General features: G+C 51.1%; 1 protein-coding gene across 14 annotated transcripts in view; it reads left to right on the top strand.

Moving 5' to 3' along the window:
* Window positions 1–7,018: 7,018 nt before the first annotated feature.
* Window positions 7,019–11,597, top strand: part of Klc1 (kinesin light chain 1) — a 54,048-nt gene continuing 49,469 nt past the window's right edge. For all 14 annotated transcript variants that reach the window (XM_075948777.1, XM_075948772.1, XM_075948770.1 and 11 more), the window contains exon 1: window positions 7,019–7,157. The gene's annotated coding sequence lies outside the window, so the exon portion shown is untranslated. The remainder of the gene's footprint in view (window positions 7,158–11,597) is intronic.

Raw genomic sequence — 11,597 nt, 5'->3', positions numbered from 1 at the left:
ATTTTAATCCCAGAACTCAGCCAGAGACAGAAAGATCGCCCATGAGTCTGAGGTCGATCTGCTCTACCTCTCAAATAACAAAAGTCAGAGAGATCCACACAGTAAGACTTTGTCTCAAAACAAAATGAACAACAACAACAAAAATAACTAAAAATAAATCAAGAATGGACACAAGGTGTTATGGAATAATCTTTTTGTATACTCTGAAGATGTGTTGCTCTCATTGGTTTAATAAAGAGCTAAGTGACCTATAGCTAGGCAGGAGGAGGTATAGGCAAGAGAACCAAACAGAGACAACTTTGGGAAGAAGAAGGGTGGAGTCACCAGCCAGATGGAGAGGGAGCAAGACAGGAGGACAGTTAAATACCACAAGTCATGTGGCAATATGTGGATTGATAAAAACAGGTTAAGTTATCGGCTGAGCTTTTCTAATTAATAAGAAGTTTCTGTGTGGTTATTTGGGAGCTGCCTGGCAGGACAGAGAAAGTCTGACTACAAGGAGTGGTAATGGTGAAAGCCCCAGCACCAGGGAGGCAGAGGCAGGCGGATCTCTGTGAGTTCGAGGCCAGCCTGGTGTACAGAGCAATTTCCAGGACAGGCTCCAAAGCTACACAGAGAAACCATGTCTCAAAAAAAACATAAAAAGAATGGACACAAAAGGAAGCTTGAAGACAATGGACTGAAGCAGAAGCTAAACTAGAGGGCAGCTGATTAGAGTTTGGAAGGAAAATCCCAGCCAGGCGTGGAGCGCACGCCTTTAGACCAGCACTGGCCGGGCAGAGGCAAGAGGTTCTCCGAGTCTGAGGCCATCCTGGTCTACAAAGTGAGTTCCAAGCCGGGCGATGGTGGCGCACGCCTTTAATCCCAGTACTCGGGAGGCAGAGGCAGGCGGATCTCTGTGAGTTCGAAACCAGCCTGGTCTACAGAGCTAGTACCAGGATAGGCTCCAAAGCCACAGAGAAACCCTGTCTCGAAAAACCAAAAAAAAGGGGCTGGAGGGATGGCTCAGCGGTTAAGAGCATTGCCTGCTCTTCCAAAGGTCCTGAGTTCAATTCCCAGCAACCACATGGTGGCTCACAACCATCTGAAATGAGATCTGATGCTCTCTTCTGGCCTGCAGGCAGACACACAAACAGAATATTGTATACATAATAAATAAATATTAAAAAAAAAAGAAAAACCAAAAAACAAAGTGAGTTCCAGGTTAGCCAGGGCTACATAATGTGACCTTACCTTAAAAGGAGGGAAAAGAAAGGAGGGTCTGGTTGTGCATACCAGTATGGTAATCCTGGTTGTTGGGAGGTTTGGGGCATGGAGGCAAGAGGATTAGGAATTCAAGCCCAGTCCTGCAAGTCTGAGGCCAGCTTGAGCTCAGAGCATGTGATGAAGTTCCGAGCACGTGTGCAGTCAGGCCTGTCTGTGTGGCAGCTGTGTCTTTTCTGCCTACCACCAAGCCATCCTGTCCACCCCTTTCCTTGTAGGCTGTGGACGCCCTACTCCCTCTTTTTCAAGACAGCTTTCTCTGTGTATCTCTGACTGTCCTGGAACTTCATTTGTCGACCAGGCTGGCCTCGAACTCAGAGAGTGCACCACCACGCTCAATTGGCAGTAGCTTTCCTAAGACTTGGGGCTCCTCCTCCAGCTGCACTCAGACAGGCCTGTGTTTCCAGAGTCACGTGAGAACAGCCACCAAGACCTCTTGAGTCACGATTGTGCTGACAGGAAGTAGTGTGGTGGCATGCGGAACTTGGAGGAACCCTAGGTACCATTCTCTCAGAATGCAGGCATTCAGTGAAGAAGCTGGATTGTCTACACAAGCCCCGGGTCGCAGCCCTCACAGGCATGTGAGGGGCTGCAATGGCCAGGCTGCCTTCTGTGGGAGCCCCTGCCTTACTGTTCTGGTTCTCAGCGCAGCAATGCCTTTCTGAGAGCAGCAGCCCTGCAGGTTTGTGCTGGCAGTTCTGACTCTGCAAAGGAAAAACTGCCTGGAAGTTGCATTTTTAGAATTAAAGCCTTATACCAGAAAGGGTGTGATCTGCCGGAGCTGGATTAGCCCCAGGGCCGGATACCAGGACGGGTGTGCCCGGTTGACTCTTCCCTGAGCCTTGCACACAACAAGGCTGCCTAGGTCAGGAGGGGACAGCATGTTCTGAGGGGCAGAGCAGTACTGCCGCCCACTCATCTCTCCTCCAGCTGCCTCCCGGGCACGTCCTTAAGTGGACTGCATTATGAAGCCTTCCAGTGGATGTCCTCTTTGCTAACATCCCCGACTTTCTTCATCCTGTTCTTTCTCCTTCCTCCCCTTCCTTCTCTTCCCTACTTTCTCCTTTCCTCTCTTCTAGGGCATTTGTGGACAACCTCAGCCTCCTGTCTCTATGGACAGATACCCATCCATAGTTACATTAAAAGGATGATTTTGTTTGTTTGTTTTTGTTTTTTGAGGCAGTGTTTCTCTGTAGCTCTGGAGCCTGTCCTGGAACTCTGTAGACCAGGCTGACCTAGAACTCACAGAGATCTGCCTGTCTCTGCCTCCTAGGGCTGGGATTAAAGGCCTGTATCACCACCTCCTGGCAAAAAGATGATTTTTTTAAAAACAGAATTATTAACTTGTTCTATTTCTACTTGGCAGTTCTATTTCTTCTTTCTCTTCCTCTTCTTCCTCCTCCTTCTTCTTCAAGACAGAGTCTCACTGTGTAATTCTGGCTGTCTTGGGACTCATTTTGTAGACCAGGCTGAACTTAAACCCACAGCGATCACTCTGTCTCTGCCTCCCGAGTGCTGGGATTAAAAGCGTGCCCACCGCGGCCCTGCTACTTCACTGTTCTTTAACCAGAGATTGCAGCTTCAGCTTCACCTCAGCATCTCTTACAGCCTACCTCCAATTTTGCAATCCCAATGAGATTTTGTCTCAAAAACAAACAACAAAACAAAAAACAAGGTTTTTTTTGTTTTTTTGGGTTTTTTTTTTTTTGGTCTATGCCTATTATCCCAGCTCTTAAGAGGTGGAGGCAGGAAGAACAGAAGTTCAAGGTAAGGTCACCCCAACTACAGAGGGACTTTGAGGCCAACCTAGGCTACCTGAGACCTTATTTCAAAAAGAAACCAAAGGACACTGTACTAGCTAATTTTGTCAACTTGACACAAGGGAGCCTCAACTGAGAAAACACCTCCATGAGACTGGCTTGTAGGCAAGCCTGTATGGCATTTTCTCAGTTAGTTGCCAACGAGGAGCCCAGCCTATTGTGGGTGGGGCCACCTCTGGGCTGGTGGTCCTGGGTTCTATAAGAAAGCAAGTTGAGCAAACTATGGGGAGCAAGTCAGTAAGCAGCACCCCTCCATGGCCTCTGCATCAGCTCCTGCCTCTAGGTTCCTGCCCTGTTTGAGTTCCTGTCCTGACTTCCTCCAGTGAGGACCAACAATGTGGAGGTGTGAGTCAAATAAACCTTTTCCTTCCGAATTTGCTTTTGGCCATGTGTTTCATCACAACAATAGTAATCCTAATTAGGACAAAATCAAATCTGCAAGTTAAACCCCAGCTTTGGTTTACATTTCCAGGCAGCTTATTGATCTGTCCGGGTTTGGGAGCAGGGCAGAAGGGCCAGAGGCTGAAGTAGATGGAAGCCATGAGGGCAGAGGACCACACATTTCCATCTGGGAAGGGCAAACGGTGGAGAAGCAGACAGGTAGCACCACCATGCTGGTAGCCCTTACTGGATAGAAAAGTACCCAAGACCAGCACTCACTCTTACTGAACCAGCCTGCTGCAGCTGGAGCAGCCCTAGTGGGGGGCAGAGCTGGCCAGGTCCCTTGTTGCCTCATGGTGGCATAGCCCCCCCAACCCTTCAGCTGGTCCCAGGGGTGCTCAGAGGCTCATGGAGCTCCACAATCAGGTGTTAAGGCTTTGCCCTGGTAACTTCATATTTGTTCCCAGGCTCACTGGGATGGGTAGATAATATGTCTGCTGGCCCGATGCAACCTGCTGAGACCTCACTGCCAAGGCTGACCTCACATGGGACATAACTCCTTGGTTCTGCCAGCCTCAGTTTGTAGAGTGCTTGCCTAGCGTGCACAAAACCCAGTGTTTAATCCACAGGACTGTATGAATTGAATGTGGTGGTGCATGTCTATAATCCCGGCATTTGGGAGGTGGAGGCAAGAGGCTCGCAAATTCAAGATCATCCTCAGTTCATAATGAGTTTGAGGTTTACTTGGGATATATGAGAGACCCTGTCTCAAAACATTAAAAAAAAAAAAACAAATGAGGAAAGAAACAGCGTATTCAAGCAAGGGTGGGTGCTGGTCTCCGAGATGGGTGTGGCTAACTTAGAGACTGCTTTCCCACAGCTGCCAGGCAGCTATCCTGCCAAATATTTGGGCAGCAGAGAACAGCATCTCTGCCTTTTGCCTTGGTCAGCCCCTCCCGTGGGGGAGCAACCTCAGCCATTAATGGCCCTAAGAACTGGCAGGAATTCTGAGAGTCATGACAGAAGTCAAATGCTCCAAGGGCTTGGGTGTCACTTCCACCAGAAGGGGTGAGGCAAAGGTCAGCTTGACCTCCTCCTCCACTGCCCAGCTGCATACCCTGTGCTCTGAGGCAGATGCTAGGCAGGGCGGTGAGGGCGCTCCTGCTCTAATGCGCGCTCAGGTCAGGGGACAAACAGCTGTGTGAACGCTGCACAGTAGGGGAAGGGAAGGTGGCTGCCTGGAGAAGGCTCTGGCCGTGCTGGCATGGTCGTGACTCTTGCTTTAGTCTTGGAGTACTGGGAACAAAGAAAAACATGTGCTGTGGTCTATTCTTGTGGGAATAACATGCTCATGGCCACAATGGAGCAGAGATTGCAAGGGAACCTACAGAATACCTTGGCTCTGCAGGCGTGGTAACAGAAGAAGCATGATACGGCACTGGCTAGCATGGGAAGGAACCGTTACCACTCCCAGGAGAGGTACCAGACCCTCACCCAAGAGTCCAGTGACCACTCCTTCCTGCCCCAGCTGTCCATAGTCTTGAGAGGTCCTGGGTGTATTGGGACGATAGGTTAACAGGATGGGACTCCAGCACTGCAGATTTGTGAGCTGTCACACATGCTGGGTGGCCTTTGGTGGCACAGCTACTCGGGAGTCACCCTTGCTGCTGGCTCAGCTGCACTAGGATGGAGTTCTTCATTCATTTATGTGTGTGTGGGGGTGTGTGCCCATGTGTGTAGGCGTCACTGAGGCCAGAAGAGGGCTACACATACTCTGGAGCTGAAGTTACAGGCAACTGTGAACATTTCCCCAATGTGGGTGCTGGGAACAGAACTCCAGTCTCCTGAAAGCTCAGCATTCTTAACTCAGCATCTCTCCAGCCCCCGAACAGATGTCTGTCTTCCCAGGAAGGCATGCAACATTCTAGGAAAGTGGATGCTGAACTGAGTGTAGCATGCAAACTCAGGGACAGATGAGGACAGCTAGGGACAGGGTAAGAGGAGGTCAGTGTAACCAGGCCCTATGGGTCTTGAAGACAGTAGACCAAGCTAAGGAGTCTTACCCTGGTGCTGAGAGGGATGTGTGGCCGTGGCAATGTTGATTAGCTTGGTCTTTTCTTTCCTTTTTAAAAAAATTTCTTATTTTTTGTTTTTCAAGACAGGATTTCTCTGTGTAACATCTCTGGTTGTCCTGGAATTTGCTTTGCAGACCATGCATACTGGCCTCAGACTCAGAGATTCAGTCACCTCTGTCTCCCTAGTACTGGGATTAAAGGCGTGTGCCACCACCTCCTGGCCTACCTCTTTTCTTCCCCCCAACACAACAGGGGTGCTCCTGTCCCAGGATTTTACTGGAGTGTTCTATGCTCCATTGTGGGCCTATTACTATATTTTCGGTATCAGCACACCTCTCTGACCTTGGAGTTTGGGTTGTGTACCCTTCCCTTCACTTGCCTGTTGTTTTACCGTTTCAGCAAGTCTTGCTGCAGCCTGACAGGAATGGAAGCAGACATCATCTGCCACTTTATGCACCTGGGTCTTCCCACGAGGACTGTGGGAGCTTAGTGGACATCAGTTGAAGGGGCAAAGGAAAGAGATCCTAAAGCATGAATAAAGTGATGGCAAGGGGCAGATGAAAAAAGAGGAGGTAGTCTTCGTCCTTTCCTGAAGAAGGGTGCAAGGTATGCAGGGCTGAGGGGCCGCGACTGACCCGCGGGATGGTGTGGGCTTCTGCTGAGCCTCCTTCTTTTCTTCCCGAGTGCACCCGGTCAGGAGCAGGTGTATTGGCTGAAGAGCTGGTGACACACAGTCAAGCAGCAGTTTGTGTGCTGGGGCTTTACTTGATTGAGACCCCACAGCCTCCCTTCAGGCTAATCTGAGCTCTCAGGAGACTTCTCCTTATTAGCCAGTCTTTTTTAAAATTTTTTAATTTTTGTCAAAGTAATTGGATATGCTGTTAAGACCAAAAGCACCTGCCTCCCTGATGTTGACAGGTGTCACTGCCCAGCAATACCATCATCAGTAGAGGGCCGCGGTTCCCAAGGTGGGGAGATTGGCACTCGCAACCCCTACCCCTTAGTTATGCCACCGGGCCTCCCTGGGGACGTCTGCTGGCACCTGGAGGGTTCCCAAGCTGGTACGGGCAAGCTCGGCCTTGCCACTGACTCAGCGTGCCCTCCAGCCGGCTGCTGAGTCAGGCCTGCAGCTGGGGTGCCAGGCGGCTGTGCGAGGCCCAGGAGCAACCGGAGCTGGCAAGCCTGCCCTTCGGGCCAGGCTGGAGGTCGAGGGCTGTGGTCAGGAGCGAGCCGCTGAGGGTGGGTCCTGGCCGCCTGGCATCCTTCCCCCTTCTCTGTCCCTTGAGGTGGGACGGATAAGACCTCCGAGCCAGAGACGACCACAGACGACCAGAGGCTTCTGGAGAGCGCAGCACCGTGGACCTCAGCCTCAGTTTCCCCTGGGCCCCGCCCCGCGGCGCGAGGGTGGATGACGTCACGGCGCGCGGCATTGTGGGGCGGGCGCGGCGCCGGCGACGCCATTTTCGGCGGTGGAGCGGTGGCGCGAGGCTGCGGAGCGCGGGTCGGGGTGAGGATGCTGCGGGGCGGCCGCGGAGGCGCTGCTTGCTGCTGAGGCGGCTGGGCTCTGCGCGGCCTAGGCCTGTGACAGCGCGACGAGCGCGGCGCTCCCGATCGGACGGTGAGTGCGCGGCCCCGTCCCCGCCCCGCCCCGGGCTCCGAGCGGCTGGTGCGCAGCGCTCCAGACGCAGCCGCGACCCCTTTCGCCCGCATCCTCCAGGCTGAGGCTCCCGGGCCCTTCCCGTCCACCGCCGCATCTGCACCCGGCCCTTCCAGGTCGCGATCCTGGCCCTCCGCCCCGACCCAGACCCCGCCCCGGCCCTCAATCGTGTCTGCATGGTCGGGTCCCCTCCCCGCGCTGCCTGCGCCTCTCAGAGCCCCGTCTCCGTCTCCGTCACCTCTGCCTGTGCGCCTGCACTCCGCTGTCCTTGTCCTCTCCAGCCGGTGCCCGTCCAGCCTGGGGTTTCTCCTCCGCTGCTTGCTCTTTTCCAGACTCAGGTCTCTTGTCACGTCCCTGAGCACCTCCTGGATGCGGTCCTCCTATCCCCGGTCTACCTGCGCCCCTGGTTTGGGTTCCTGCCCTGTCTGCTCCACTTCTCTCTGGGGTCTTTGTCATCTTTCTGCTTGCACATCTCCAGACCGAAGCTCTTGTCCTCTCCCCGCCAATCCTGGTTCGGGACCTGTCCCTTCTCGGTCTGCGCCTGTCTGGGTTGAAGTACTCGTTCCTTCGCCCCTGACCCTCCAGGTTTGGGGCTCAGCCCTTTCTGCCTTCACTTTAGGCTCGGGTCCCTGCCCCTTCCCTTCTGCTCTTCTCTGCTCCTCTCCTGTGTCCCTGAGGCTTCTGTCCCAACTGTGTTCAGAGCCCCGCCCTGACTTAGGCCCCAGGGTGGGGATGGCCTTTCAATAGCAGCTGCGGGCTTAGGGTCCCAAAACCTCGCTGCTGAGGTCCCGTCCCGGGGAGGCGGCGGCGCTGATGGTGTGTGTGTTGGGGGTCAGCCGGCTGGCTTTGTCTTAGGCTTCCCCGCCCTTCCAGCCCCCACCTCTCCTCGGCACCGCCCTGGGCGGCCTGCTGTCATGCTGTGGTCCGTGGCCTGGGGCCAGCCAGTCTATTTCTTTCAGTGGCCGGGTGTGGAATCTCCCTGGCGACTTGAACGTGTCCAGCCTGAAGTGATTTTCCTTGTTACATGTGGAGCCCCCTTCCCATTAAGAAAGAAAAAAATTAAAGCGTTCAAAAAGTAATATTAATGTGTGATGGAGTGGATGGCATTATAATGAAGTTTGCAGGTGTATTGTGTTGGAATTGTCACTGACTGCTACTGTTTTATTATTTAAACAGGTTGAGAATTTACATATTAAGTGATGATCTGGTGTACTTGCAAAAAAATGATGTCTTTAGAGAGGCTGGGGAGGTGGAGGCAAAAAACCTTTGAGTTTCAGGGTGGTCAGGGCTACACAGAAAAAACGGGAGGTGGGGGTGAGGGAGGAGCTGTGAGAACAAAATAATTATATACTATTTAAATTGCTATGTAGAGGGGTAGATGCATTTTTGATTCTTTGCGTTACTTAAATTCCAAGCCTTTTTATACAGCATGACTAAGCCTTGGATCAGAATTAGCTGGGAATGCGTTGTAATAGGACGGTGAAAACCCCACTAGGAAACTGGACCGACCTGAGTCTCCTAAGGCTGCTACAGTAGGGATCTTCTTTCATGGACTGCCCACAAACCCCAGTTGTAGGAAATTGTACTTACTGTTCTGTGTCCTGAGTATTTGTAAGAATGCAGTGATTCTGTTTAAAATCTCAGAGCACGCGGATATGTGGAAGGGTGGGCCTCCAGATCACCAGAGGATGTGTCCTGATGCAGGCCAGCCTTGGCCTGGGGTGGGACCTGGTGGTGACCCCTCCGTAACACCAGCTACATTCACCTGGCTTGGCAGTGCATTGTAAAAGCAAACATCCAGCAGGGAGTGACAGTACATACCTATAACCCAGTACTCGGGAGGCTGAGGCAGGAGGGTCATCAGTACAAGATCTGTCCCGACTACATAGCAAGATTCTGTCTCAAGACAACAAAAATGGGAAAGTATAGACATGCATGGAAGCTGGACAGGGATTTTTTTTCCAAATGCAAAGATGAAGGAAGTGAGGTACACATATCTTAAATAATCCATAGTAAAGTTTATACTGAGGATGTCACTTGGTGGTAAGGTACTAGCCTAGCATTCAAAAGGTCCTATTTCCTCAGCTCAAGAACAAACAAATCAAATACTACCCACAATTTAATTGTTTATATTTAAAGAAATTAATACATTGGGACTAGAGAGATGGCTCAGTTAAGAGCAATTACTGCTCTGTCAGAAGGACCTGAGTTTGATCCCCAACAGCCAGATCAGGCAGTCTCTAACTCCAGTTCCAGGCAATCTGAGACTCTTCTTACCTCCATGGTGCACAAAGAAAAAAAAATCATGCAGGTGTACACATAAATAATAAATCTTAAAAACATTAAACACTTTATTTTTAGGTTGGGAAAAAATGAAAATCTCTAGAGTTATAAACAGTCTTTAGACATGATCTGTTTAAAACAATGAGCAAGAAAAGTCAGAAGTGACTTCGTTCTTTTTTTTTTTTTTTTTTTTTTTTTTTGGTTTTTCGAGACAGGGTTTCTCTGTGGCTTTGGAGCCTGTCCTGGAACTAGCTCTGTAGACCAGGCTGGTCTCGAACTCACAGAGATCCGCCTGCCTCTGCCTCCCGAGTGCTGGGATTAAAGGCGTGCGCCACCATCGCCCGGCTGACTTCGTTCTTAGTTGAATGAATATCAGAAATCAAGAGTATGCAGCAGAAATGACTGCCATCCTGAGCAAGCTAGTGAGTGTCAAGGCTCGGGGTGTGAAGTAACTGTTGGAAACTAGGCATGGTGGCACAGGCACTCTGGAGGATGAGATAGATTTTGAGGCCAACTTCAGCTACATAGCAAGATCCTGCCTCAAAAAGAATAAAGCTATCTTATGAAGATGGTGGGAGCATGGGACTGGTGACTGCTGAAAACCCACTGCACAGCATTGCACTCTTAGGGATCCTGACAAGGACAATTCCCCAGAGAGCTTAGACCCAGCATGAGTGGTCAGGAGGCTCTTCCTGGGCACTCAAAGGCAAGTGCAGATTGGCCCTTTGTGACTCTGATGGGAGGAAATAAGACCTGAGTGGGTTGTGGTTGAAGACTGTCCTGGTGGGGTGAAGGGAAGGTGAGGCCAGGAAATAAATGCCCATGCAGTGGTAGGAGGTGCCAAGGAGGCTGCTCCTGCTTTGAGGTTGGAAGGAGGGCAAGATGAGCCAGGAGGTCAGGGCAGTGGTGTGGGTGGTGCTCTGGACAGGGTGAGCTCCTCAGAGTGAGGACAGTGGCTGAAGCTGCGCAAGAGCAGCTGTCAGTGGGACCTAAGGTGCCGTCGTCAGCCTTGGGTAGGGAGGAGCAGGAGGGCAAGGACACCAGCCTGTGTAGATCATGGCCAGTGGACCACGTCAGCTACTGAAGTGCTCAGTAGTGTCCTGGCCTGCCCCAGCCCTGGCCGCTTGACTCCTCTAAAGCACCGCTAGGTGTTTGCTGAGCTCTGAGTTAAAAACCATGGTTCTGCCCCATCCTGCCTGACTTCTTGTTTACCATTTTTTTTAAAAGGGCTAATTTGTTTTATGTGTTTGAGTGTTTGCCTGTGTATGTATGTATGTGTGAGCGCCGTATGCATGCCTGATGCCTGAGACAACCAGAAAAGGGCACCGAATCCTTTGGAACTGGAGTTAAAAACGAGTGTGAGCAGCAAATGCGCTTAACTGCTGAGTTGTCTCTCCACTCTCTGTTTTTTTTTTTAATATTTATTTATTTATTATGTATACAATATTCTGTCTGTGTGTATGTCTGTAGGCCAGAAGAGGGCACCAGACCTCATTACAGATGGTTGTGAGCCACCATGTGGTTGCTGGGAATTGAACTCAGGACCTTTGGAAGAGCAGGCAATGCTCTTAACCACTGAGCCATCTCTCCAGCCCCTCTCTGTTTTTTTTATTTTCTTACTTTGTTTATTGTCTATTTGCTCATACATTGCTCTTATCCACCAGGGTGGGATTTCATCCGTTTTTCTCGGTGTACGATCAGCCCTCACTAAGTGTTTGCTGAAAGAATGCATTAGCTTCTCTGCTCTTTGTTGACTCACTGGATGGTGACACCCAGCATGTTAGGGAGAATGGGAAGAGGACAAGATGATGTCTACTTTTGGATATGATAAACTCTAGGTGCTTGTGGGAGGCTCAGGGGACTCTCTGGAGACGCAGGTCTGAAGTGAGGACAAAGGATAGGCCTAGAGATGGTGGCCCAAGAGTAAATCCGGAGTGCACTGAGGGCCATTTGGTTCTAAAATACTCCCATTACCTCAGAGTCCTTTCGTTTGTTTAAGACAGTATAAATCAGTATGTGGCCCTGGGTGATCTGCTGGAGCTGTTTGGGGTGGGGTGGCGTGGGGTGGGGGTTGGACCCAGGGCTATAGAATCTAGACCATGACCTAGGGCAACAATG

Source organism: Microtus pennsylvanicus, chromosome 14, assembly GCF_037038515.1.
Source record: "Microtus pennsylvanicus isolate mMicPen1 chromosome 14, mMicPen1.hap1, whole genome shotgun sequence".
Classification (NCBI taxonomy): Eukaryota; Metazoa; Chordata; class Mammalia; order Rodentia; family Cricetidae; genus Microtus; species Microtus pennsylvanicus.
This window is presented reverse-complemented; position numbering and strand designations above follow the sequence as displayed.